At 38.9% G+C, this 12811-nt stretch overlaps 1 long non-coding RNA gene across 2 annotated transcripts; it reads right to left on the minus strand.

The window, feature by feature from the left end:
* LOC107643265 lies at window positions 2544-5672 on the minus strand. Of its 2 annotated transcripts, XR_001620804.2 has the most exons (4): window positions 5397-5670; window positions 5251-5304; window positions 5017-5173; window positions 2544-2876 (listed from the first exon to the last, which is right to left on the minus strand). It is a non-coding gene; the product is annotated as an uncharacterized LOC107643265 (long non-coding RNA). The 2 variants fall into 2 exon arrangements; XR_002362601.1 differs by having other exon boundaries at window positions 5017-5304; window positions 5397-5672.

Consider the following 12811-nt stretch of genomic DNA (forward strand, 5'->3'; position numbering starts at 1 on the left):
AACAACATACACATAAAACATATTAGGACTTCGGCTGCTCACACCAGCCAAAATGAAACTACCATCCCCATTCCCCAGCTTCGTGTCCGAGTTGCGAGCCACCTTCCTCACTCGTGATTTGACCGAGTCGAACGTGCCTTGCTTGAGAGGGAATCACGCCTCGTCGCGGCAATTCAAGAGAAGGATCAGGAAATCGCCTCCCTCAAAGTGAAAGACAGTATCCACAGCTTGGATAAGTTGAACCTCCAATCGCAGCTCAAGGAGTTCAGAAATGGAGGATCAAAGGTCTTCGTTGAGGTTAAGAAGGAGGAGAATGTTGATTCTGATTCGAGCGATGCATTGTTTTGAGATGGAGAACCAATTGGAAAAAGAGAAGGGTGTGAGTGAGTCTCTTAGGGATAGGAACATGCAGTTGGAATTTGAAAAGTCTGAGCTCTTGGGAGAGAAGAAGAAATGGGATGATCAAAGATGTGTTGTTGATGATCTTAAGAACAGGAACATCGAATTGGAAGATGAAAAGTGTGGGTTATTGGAGGAGAAGAAGAAACGGGATGATGCTAAGGGTGGGATTGATGGGTTGAGGGAGGAGTAGAGACATGGTGCCGATGAGGCATCGGTTGAGTATTGGAAGAGGAAGTTCATTGAATTGAGTGAGAGGGTTTCGAGGTTGGAGAGAGAGACTACAGAGGATGAGAAGCAAATATCTTTGGATGATGATGGAAGTGGTGGTATTGTTGGCGATGACGGTAATGGGAGCAACAGTGAAGAGAATAAAACGGGTGTTGAGAAAGATGCTTTGGAAAGGAATGAAAATGTTGGTCTTTCTTCAAGGGATTCGGCTACACTAATCATACCAAGCAAAGATGGTGCTGGTGTTACTGCTGCTTCAGGTAATTGGATATATAATCTTGATTTTAATTGGAAATTTACTGAATTGGTAGAACTTGATGGAATGCATGTAATTTGCAAAGCTTTGTGGATAGTGTTTGGTATAATTTATAGGAAGAATCTATTTGTATATCCTTTTTTGTTTCATCTTTTTTTTTTCCTTGAAAAAAATGGTGGAAAATTTTACTAAAGAAAGTTGAGAACCTTGTAGGGTATAAAATCCGAGGGTCAAAATTGAGTGTTCATATAGCGATACTAATTTTTTGTGTGAGGTTTAGGTCATGACTGTGATTTGTTTTGTAAAAAGTAAAACAATGACGTTTTTGGTGATTCATTTTGTCAATATGAAACATAGAGCTATATCAATTGATGATTGTTTTTTCTTTTGTATTTTGGGAATTTCATGTTGTAACTTAACCCTGTAATTGAGATAATTCAAAGAAGGGAAAGTAAAGGGAAGGTTTAGATATTAAGGAAGGAGAGTCTAGTTAATTATTTGCATCATGGTTCTTTTGATATTAGATTTTTTATGAACAAGAGGGTCGAGGACCCAAAACTAACTATAACCCCTTACAAAAGAAATACCCGAACAATCATGTGCCAACAAATGGAGGATGTCAGGAGGAGCAGCATCAAAGAGGTGGACACCAAAAGGCAACTCATGTCCTTTCTTGGCAAGATGATCCGCTACAAAATTTGCTTCGCGAAGAGTATGGGACCATTGAATATTAGGAATACGACATGCTAACATGCAGATATCAGCAACCAGAGGAGCACAAGGATGGGAATCAGGACACCCTTTCTTGATGAAGTTTAAAGCCGAGATAGAATTTGACTCCACAATGATGTTCGTGATATTATTAGCAGTCGTAACTTGTAAGCCATGAATAATACCCCAGAGCTCTGCTTGCATTATAGAGCAGCTCCCCAAATTGCAAGTGAACTCCTTCAAAAAGTGACCAAGATGGTTTCTAATAGCACCACCACAAGCAGCACCATTTGAGTGAGAAACAAATGAACCGTCCACATTGAGCTTGAGACCGCCCTCTATAGGAGGAAACCAGCGAACCAATTTGCTTTCTTTTGGAGCATTAGATTGTGAATGTTGAAGCTTATTGATAAGTTTATTGAACTCACTATGATGTACCCTCACTTGAACCAGCCGCACAGAGGCTGGGGTATTATCATTATCAAAAACAAACTTATTACGAAAATACCATAGGGAGGAGATAGTAACTCCAAAGAGACAAGGACAATCTCCTTTCCAGGTAAGATTTAGCATCAACCAGTCGTAAAGGTTCAGATTGAAGAAACTCACAAGACCAATGTTACGTAAAAGGGGAACCCAGATTCTCCTAGCAAACTGACAATCGTGGAGGACATGAATGATGGATTCGTCACAAGTGTTGCAACGCGGACAGGTTGCAGTATTGGAAAGGTGACATCGGGTTCTTTCTGTAACACCCTACTACACAGTGTTTTACGCTTAAGTCGTAGAACAGAGGTAGTGTGGTATAACAGACCTCTAAACAGTAAAGATATACATATAATACTGAAAGAAATAATATACTAGGAGCCTTGAAACAAAACGGGTAAACAAAATCGCAAAATAAAAAGCGCAACGCTCAAGGAATAGGATTACTTGCATGCTAAGAGACCTAATAGGAACATGATAAAGATAAGCAGAAGGATAAAGGAAAGCCAAGGTAACAGCATAACTAGCCCCTGACTCAGCCTGCGAAGCTAAGGCTGGCCGGAGGATATATATATATACATATAAACATACTTAAGTATCCCCAAAATACACCAAAACATCAAAGTAAACTCCTATCTCTCCCTAATCCTCTAAGAGGAGCAGCATACACAAGTTACTTGGAGAGTAAGCTAAACAAATATATACATATATACAACCAAAAACCAAAATACACCCAAGGACTACTTCGCTTCCCAAGATCCAGACGTCTAGCGAGGAGCCTCTCGACCTGCATCTGAAAAACAACAATACAATATGGAATGAGAACCGGAGGTTCTCAGCATGGTAAAAGTGCCACGCGCATAAGAAATACGGTCCTGAGAATGCCATAGGCAATCCTAGAACTCCGTTATTCAATTATCCAACTTAAGTACTAAACAGAAGCCATAAACAGGGGTAGGTATTCTAAATCTGCCTAACTTACTCAAGTTCAAGCTTAACCTAACACCAAACCATTTCCTCCGTTTCCTCCATCCTTTCATCATTCAGAATGCAACAGAAACAAGCAACCAAACAAGTTCACGCACAAGTAATGATCAAATAGTACAAATAGCAAGTATAACAAATAGCAGGTAATATATATCAATTAGGCATACCCAAAAAAATGCATAGCAATCAATACAAACAAATGCATATGATGCATGCCTGTCTTATGGCTGATGGGGCCCATCTGTCGGTTATCCAGCCAACCCGACAAGTCCGAAAACCTTAGACTGTCCCCCGTCGCGCATCCCCAAGAGTCTATGCATAGAGTTCACATTCATATTTCATAAAATCACTCAATGGGGGCTATCCATACCCGGGAATTTATACGTGCCCGGTCACCCTTACGACGTAGGGTCAACAGAGTATCGAGATTCAACCTGGAACACGTGATGGCGAGCCACGGCTCTTACCCAGGGAACTCGTATCTCAGATAGCATTATTCATAAGCCATTTCATAGTCATAATCATTATTTAATCATTCATCAAGCCATGGCATATTAACTCCTTTTATTAACAACCTCCCTTTCACATTTTTCATCGTCACTCCCTTATAATTCAACTTGATTACCCTTTCCGGGTCCTGACCAAACTTTTTATCAAACTCTTCTCATCCTTCTTAATATCGAATAATCTTAAAATCAACCCAACTCTAACATTAAATCAATCACATCACACGAGGATTGAACTTTAACTTCTCGAACTCATGACTATCACTAAGACATCCTCGACACTTTATTTTCTTTTCTGTTTCTAATATAGCAAATGAACTCGGAATTGCACAAACTTTATGTCCAGGCGTTCATATTGAAATAAGCTTTCTAACAAACAAAATATCATAATTTTCTGATTTTTTTAGCCTCAGGAATAAAGGAAAAACCGTGACTGCTCTGCAGTGCATAAAACCAGAAAAACAGCAGCAGCATGTGATATTCAAAATTCAATATAAAATCCAAGTTAAATCCAATGACTTTGAAAATTAATATAGTTAAAATTTACTCATCCAGGTTTCTTTCTCAATTGGTTCTGAGTCAATACCATTTTTAATGAAAAAGTTACATTACCTGGAAGTTAAGTAAAAATGAGACAAAATCTGTTTTAAAAACCAACAAGCTTAGTACCTTTCAATTGGAATAACTTTTATTACAAAACTCCAATTAAGCTAAATTTTGATTTGAGAACCCCTAGCTCATCCAAAAACAAGTGTGTCTTGGTTGCAACCCAATTTCTATTTAATTCTAAGAGTTACAAGCATTGGAAGTTGATGCATAGCTTGCTGAAATCTGTTTCTTTTTAGTTTTGACCACCAATATTCAAAAATTCACAGCTCCCAATCCTCAACTCTTAAAATTCTGAAATTTTAGAGAAATAAAGCAAGTTAATCAAATTTTATAACAAAATTGGTTTCGCTCCAAAACTCAACTCGTAAAAGTCGCAGCAAGACAAACAAGTTGCTGCCTGTTTGATCTTTTCTGCTGCTGGACAGATTTAACAACCTAACTTTAAAAATTTGCCATAAATTGTATATTTAACAAAAAGGTCCCAAAATTTCCAGTTTAGTTCCTTATATTCCCAAGTTTAGCCCAAACTTGGTCTCATGTAATTCCGATCATTACATAATTAGTTACAGTATATACAATACCACCACAACACAACTCTACATCCTTATTAACAAACACCAATTCTAATCTATCATAAATAAATATAAGAGCACACCATTAATAGCATTCACACCTCATAATTCTAATATATAAATTCACTAGCAAATCTATTCTAACAACATTACAAGGCTAATCATTAAATACAACAAACAATCCAACTTATTCTATGGTTCCTCTAACCTAAGTTTTCACAACACCGTAAATATTAAACGTGCGAAACTTAAACCATACCTTGGCCGATCACTTAATTCACCCAAGGCAGCTTCTCAACATAAAATCACAGCCCCTCGAAGCTCAATCAAATAGCCCCAAAGCAAGCCTTGTCACCAACAAAGTTCCAAGTAATCCAAATTCAAGTTCAATGCATAAACACCCTCTTAAACTACACCTAATACACATATATATGTTCCAATTCAGTTCTCTATTACCAAAAACAAGATTGAGCTAGGGTTAGGGTGTTCTTACCATACCCATATGCTCAATAGCTTGAGCCCAAAAGTTCCGGAAGCTAACTTGAACCTAGAACACAAAAATTAGACAAGATTCACTATAGGTTTTCAAGTTTACCAAAGAAAGAGGGATAGAGATTCTGAACTCAATAGAAGGCTTACCAGAGAAATTGTTTGGATAGAAAGGTAGAGCTCGACGCGCTGAGCGCGTGGCCGCGAACGGTGCGGCAATCGGAGCCCGGATGAGGAAGTTATGGTAGTTGGAAGGAATGGTGAGGGTTAGGTTTCTTCTCTTCTCCCCCTTGCTGTGTTTTTCGTTGCTGTGGTGAAATGGAGAAGATGAAGCTGCTGCTTCATTTATGTTAGGGGCCCGGTTGAACCCATGGGTCCGGTTTGGGCCCCGGTTCAACCGGTTCGGCCCTTCCGGTCTGATTTTGGGCCAAATTATCGAAATTGGTATCAAAATTCTCGTTTCGATGAGCTCTATCCTATTTTGATATTAGTTTTGTATTTTTAACTTTCCTAATTAAAATTCAATTTACTAACTAATAATTTACCGATTTTAGCGGGGTTTACACTTTCCAAATTTGTCAAGATAGCACCGTGATAGGTCAGCCACATAAAAGACCGGATCCTTTCAGGTCCTTTCCAAGATCAGATCGGGCTGAACAACCTATCATTCTGACTAGAAGAGTCTCCGTTGAGCTTCTGGTATGTCTTCTTCAGGTTGAAGGCTCCATCTGAGGAAAGGTTCCAAGCAATATGATCACTTTGTTTCCAAGGTGAAGGGGTGCAATAGCCACTATCTTTTTAATAACATCCTCGGCCAGCCAAGTCTCCAGCTTCCCCACGTCCCAGTTCCCTATGACCAAAAGAAAGTCCGTAAGAAAACTAAACTCATCAATATTAAAACTAACCTGATTAGCATGTTGCACCAACGGCCCTAACTCAGGGACCCAATTATGGTTCCAAAAATTAATTTTGGATCCATCTCCAATTCTCCAGATGTGGTTTTGTTGAACTTCAGGCCAAACTCTGCAAATGCCTTTCCAAAAATTTGATTCTTGTCTCTTCCTTTCCACTCTTGGAATAATGTCATTCCCTCCGTTGTATTTTGAGCGAACCACCTTCGCCCAAAAAGAATCCCTCCTTTCTACTAGGCCCCAACCCGCTTTTACCATGAACACGTGGTTCATAGTGCTGGCGTGGCGAATACCTAACCCTCCTGACTTTTTAGGCTTACAAACTTTATCCCAGCTTAGAAGGTGAATCCTTCTGGAGCTGTTAGTTTCACCCCCAAAGAAAACTCCTGCATTTACGATAAAGTAGAGACAAAGCAGTTTGCATAGTATAAGTAGGTAAAGAAGAAAGAACAGATTTCACCAGAGTCGCTCTGCCAGCTAAGGATAAGGATGAGGCCTTCGAAGAATTTAATCTCGCATTCAACTTGTTAATGATATCGTTGAAAGTATGCTTCGAAAATTTGGAATGTAGGAGAGGAACCCCCAAGTATTTACCGAGAACATCCGTCTTGGAGAAGTGCAGAGCACTACTGATTTCGGCGCGCACATTGTTACCCACATTTTTTGAGAAGAAAACTCTAGTTTTTTCCTGGCTAACTCTCTGACCAGAACTATCACAAAAGGCTGCCAAGCACTTGTTAATAATCTCAGCTTGTTCAAGTCTAGCTTCTGAGAAAAGAATGAGATCATCCGCAAAACACAAATGAGATAAGGCAGGCCCATCCCTTTTAAGGCGAATATGTTTCCAGAAGCCATGATCAACTGCCGCATTAATGAGCTGAGAGAGCCTTTCTATACAGAGGACAAATATATAAGGGGGGATGGGGTCTCCTTGACGAATGCCTCTAGAAGGAGTAAATTCATCAAGTTCTTCACCGTTCCATAAAACTCTCATTCTGGCTGTAGAAATGCAATGAAGAATAAGATTAACCATCTGAGAAGGGAAACCAATATCCTTGAGCGTTTCTTCAACAAAACTCCACTTGAGCCTATCATAAGCCTTCTCCAAATCAATTTTGATAGCCATCCACCCTCTCGAACCTTTTTTATTTCTCATTGAATGAATCACCTCCTGAACAATAATAATATTGTCAGAGCTTTGTCTACCTAGAACAAAACTACATTGGGTGGGCTGCACAATATTGTTCATGAGCTTCCGCAGTCGATTAGCAATAATCTTGGTAACCACTTTATAAGTGACATTACAAAGACTGATGGGGCGCATTTGCCTGAAGCTGGTAACCGGGTCAGATTTAGGAATAAGGGTGATAAGGGTTTCATTAATTTCCCCAACTTTCTCTGGCTCCACAAAAATTTGTTGCACCAAGGAGCACAGATCAGTTCCAACACGATCCCATTGACTTTGATAGAAAACAACTTGGAGGCCATCTCTTCCCGGTACTTTAAAACTTCCCATATTAAAAATAACTTCCTTAATCTCCATATTAGAAACCATGCTGCCGATCTGGTTGAGCTCTTCACTACTAACGTTAGGGAATGAATTACTGAGAACAAAGGGAACATCAGGCAAGAAGTCCTTATAAAGATCCACAAAAAAATTCTTAGCTAAGTCTTCTAATAACTTTGGCTTAGTGATCAAATTACCAAAATCATCAATGAGGGAAGTTACTTTATTCCTTCTTCTCCTAACCATAGTTGAGCCATGAAAAAATTTTGTGTTTCGGTCACCAAATTCAATCCACTTACATCTTGATTTTTGAAACCAAAGTAATTCTTCATGAGTCAGAACCTCCTCATATTCTTCCCAAAGCTGATTCTGAAGGTTTTCCAGAAAATAATTACGATTAACACTAGTAGCCAAACTGGAGGCAATACCTTGAAGCCTTCTCAAGAGAGTTCTTTTTCTCTTGAAAATATCCCCAAAAATATTTTTATTCCAATCTTTTAAAGAATTTTTAAAGCTGACAACAACACTGTTCCAAGAAGAAGAGACATCCCAGGAATTAGAAACCAAATTTGAAAAATCCGGATGCGCCAGCCAAGCCACAACAAACCGAAAAGGCCTCCGATTCCTATTTTGAAAGGAAGCAGTGTGTAGTTGCAGACAAATAGGAGAGTGATCAGAATTAAAATTGGGCAAATGCCTCAGGGTGCCCTCAGGGAACGATAATTGCCACTCCAAATTGCTCAACCCTCTATCCAATCTCTCAACAATGTTACCTCTTCTCCAAGTAAATGGCCAACCCACAAAACTCAGATCAATAAGCCTACAGTCTGAGATACAACTCTGGAAATCAGGACAAGCACTATGAACAACATTAGTAGAGCCTCCCCTTCGTTCATAATCGTGGAGCGTAGCATTGAAATCACCTAGAAGACACCAAGGAATGGTAATATTACTCGCCAAGGATCGCAAATTACTCCAAAGGATTCTTCTGTTAACGCGATGGGGCTACCATACACCGCAGATAGGAGCCAGGGGGTCGAGTCACCACCAACAACCTTGAGATGCACCATCTGGCTATTATGATCCAGGACATCAATCTTTCAAGTACCAGAGTCCCAGAGGCACCAGATCCCACCAGATCTGCCATTAGCTTCAACAATGAAAGAGCTACCGAACCCTATATTATTCCTAATCCAAACGCCACGCGACCTACTTATCTGAGGCTCTAACAGAATAATGAAATTAGCACTATATTCTTTTCTGAGGTCTCTAATAAGAGAGTGGAAAAATTTACTACCGGCACTCCGACAATTCCAACAGATAACATTCATTATAACAAGCAAAAAAGGATAGGGGAGTCACCAGCGACAACGTTACACCTGGGTATGAGACCCTGACTTGCCATTCTGCTACCAAGGGATAAATCCCTCTCTTTGATTTTTTTTACCACCAGAATCAATCATACTCTCATCTGGGGGCCTATCGAGATCTTTTCCTGGACTCCGCACAGCCTCTATATCCATATGAGAGTCAGAGGAGCTTGCATTCATCAGTAGAGAATTATTCCTTACCACAGAACCTTCATGACCTGTAGCAACTTGCTTCATAGCAACAAAAGCCTCATTCTGCTCTCTTTGAAGTTTTCGCATATACTCCATCACTACCCCTTCCATATCATTAGTTTCACGAGACTTCTTCGTAGGAGACACGGTGACAATGCTCTTGGAAGCTTCAGGAGAGGAGGAAGGATTCTTGATGACTATTTTAGGATTAGGCTTTAACCCTTTTTCAGATCCTTGTGGCCCAACTTTATTAAAGGGGCCCATTTTACCACTGTGAATTTTTACCTGCACCAACCCGTAAGACTTTTTTTGAATGATTTGACTCTTATTATTCACTATCAAGGCCTTTGAGGCCTCGGGGCCACTTGAAGCTATAATGGCTTCCTCTTGCATGGAATTCTTAGCCGAAGAATTTATTCCTTCCTCATTCAAAGTAATAAAACGTGAGCCATTAGCATTGGTGGGCATATCATCCTCATATTCTCTTTCCTGATTATTAGGTAGATCTTGACCAATCATGCCTCCAATCTTTCCTTGATTATTCATGCCCTTTTTCCGCCTAAAGTTACGTTTAACTAACATCCATGGCCCAAAATCAGGGGAAATTTGATTCCCTTGATTACCACCGCTAGGATCTTGATTCTTTCCATTTTGGTTCTCAGTCTCGACAGATGGTGGATCTTCGAAAACCATAGTGTTCCCTTCCGCGCTAGCTTCATGGCCCGCCGTCTTACCCACCGGTTCATCAGTGCATAAATCAGACCTGTGACCATACTTGCCGCAGGAGAAGCAAATTTGGTGCAGTCCTTCATATTCAATATAGAGTTCTGATCTAAGAACCGAGATCCTAGGGACAATTTTTTGGCAAGATCAATTTCGATACAAATTCTAACAAAGCGTCCTCTAGAATGGATTGAGGTTGACCGGTCAATTTTGAGCATGTGACCAATAGTAGACCTAACTCTCCATAGAAATTTATGGTTATAGAGCTCAATAGGGAGGTTTGGTATCCGAATCCAGGCAGCAATTTTTTTCACTGCTTTCTTAGATTCCAAGAAAAAAGGTCGCCATCTTTGCACAATGAGATAGTGTCCGGCAATCATCCAAGGTCCTTCCATTAAAGCATGAGAGTAGTCTTCTGCATCTGCAAAGTGAACTAAAAAATAATTACGATCCATATCAATAACATTAATAGAGCCTTTCTTACCCCAATCTCTCTTTAAACGTTGTTCCATAAATCCTAAGCCAACTCTTTTGCCCAAAAGCTTGACATAGAGTGCGGATCTCCATGGTTTACACCACTCGTCAAACTCTTCCTTCGAAATAGGAATGGTGGGACAAGGATTGAACGGTTCCTCTTCATGGGTGTCTTTATCCGCATCTTGGTACCATCTATTCTCTGGATCCGGTATGTCTTCATTAACCTCTTCCATGTCAACATGCTCATCCTCAATGATAGAGCCCGCCACGGTGAGGAGCGTATCCTTATACGAGATTTTGGAAGCTCCCGACTTATTTCCATCACAAGGACCAGTAACTTCCATGTCCTCGCTTGGTTGATTAAGATCAACACTGGCACGCGTTTTCACCTTTTTAGTACTACGCTGCACTAAGTCTTCTTCTTGCTTAGAAACCCTAGCAGAGCCTTTCTTAGTCATTTTTCTATTATAATTAGTTGACCAATCGTTTTGTAACTCTTTTGATATTAGATGAGAATCTAAGTTTGCATTTTTGTTTTGGAGGTAAGCTTATGCTGGTGTCTTCAGCTGGGTTAGACCTTTGTAACCATTTTTGCTGTATACTGCATTTTCTGTTAGGCATGTTATTGAGTGCATGATATTCACATTTACTTGAATTAGATATGGCATTGCCTTCTATTCCATGGCATTAACATCTGCATTCAGTTTAAATCTTTTTGGAAGTTCATTTACTGTGATTATGAAATTACAAGCAACAATATTTTCTGGTTGGCCACTTAGATTTTGTGAATTTCGTTTAAAGCAGAGTTTTTGTCGGTGATCAATGTAGCATTAATCTCATTAGTAGATCAATCCATTTTGTGTTAGAACTGGTATCACATAGGGATAATGAACAATAAGCCATAACCGAATTGAGCAGAGGATATGAAACATGTAACTGGTTTCTGTTTTATTTGAGTCATGTTGCCTTAAGTACTTTCGTTATGTTAAAGAAATGCCTATTCTCATATGTATGTCTAACTATGGTGGAAAGTGGAACTAAATGTGCTCAATTACCAAATTAACTAGATGCTAGATCTTCATGAATTCTGTAATAATAAATTAACAATTTGGCTTCAGAGTATTTCTTTTCATTTTCATAGCTTGCATATTCTGTTGGCAAATGTAATATCATGGCACTCTAACATATATCACTTTGTTTCCAGCAAAGGGAAGTTTGGGGACAGCAGCTGTGAACTACATAGACAGTGATGAAGATGAGTGTCACAGCGAACATTGCAGAGGAAAGACACTAAGCTGAAGGTTATGGCGGATAATGAGATTCCGAGTTCTTCAGGTGCTGTCAAGCGAAAGCAGCGTCCAAGTGCTTCTATAAGTGATGTCGGTAGGAACAATGACGTCTTGGATGGCTCAGATTGTGATACTGCCAGTAACAGTTGCAGTTCTTCTTCTGGTTCATTATATAATATATGGATCAGCTTCCGTTGAGTTCACTTACAAGTAAAAAGAGAATGAGAACTGAGCCAGACACTCTTTTGGTTCGAACTCTTCACCAAAGTAAGTGACAGGCGGTGTGCATAAGAAATATATGTATGAAATATTGAATGACTTGTATATATTCGTTTTTACTGGGCATTTCGTGTTTTGTCTATATCAAAATGTAATGAAACGTCCTCTTTGAAAAGAAAATGTCCAAATGTTCTTAATTTTGTTTCAATTCTAATAGCCTTCCCCTAGTCTCTTAAATCAATTCTTCTGGGAAAGCAAGAACTATATTTTCCACTATATGTTGCTTAAGAGATGTAGTCATGTAGATTATTTTATTTTTTGTTACATAAAGATCTATATTTTCTTCATGGGATTTCGATATAGTTATTGATCCTGTGCTTTATTATTTAGTGTCTTTCTCTTTCCTAAACATGGATGTGTATTTACTTCACTTCACTTCACTTCACTTCACACAAGTTATTTTGTTGAAGATCTTGTACTATCTAGTCATAGATGTAAAAACAACTTAAAAAACCTTCTCCTTGATGTTTTAATATGTTTCTGATGTGATAGCTAAAAGCTTACATTTATAATGATCTCATACTAGTTTCCAAGTTTTTTATTGAGAACCCATGTTTTCTTGCGCCCATTGTGAACTGAGTTCATAATTCATTTTTGCGTTTTATACTAACAAATTTATATCCTTATGTGATATTTTTAAGTTATTTAACGTTAACGTTAAAAAGTTAGCTGCAAAAATATCGTTAAAATATTTTCAAATGGTACAAAATAAGCAAAAAATATAAATTTTTTATAAGCAAATTATTAGTGTATTTGATTCGAAATTTTGTAAGAGTGGTTATATTATTAATTAATTATATAGAAAGAAAATCCAAAC

The sequence above is a fragment of the Arachis ipaensis genome, chromosome B05 (genome assembly GCF_000816755.2).
Source record: "Arachis ipaensis cultivar K30076 chromosome B05, Araip1.1, whole genome shotgun sequence".
Classification (NCBI taxonomy): Eukaryota; Viridiplantae; Streptophyta; class Magnoliopsida; order Fabales; family Fabaceae; genus Arachis; species Arachis ipaensis.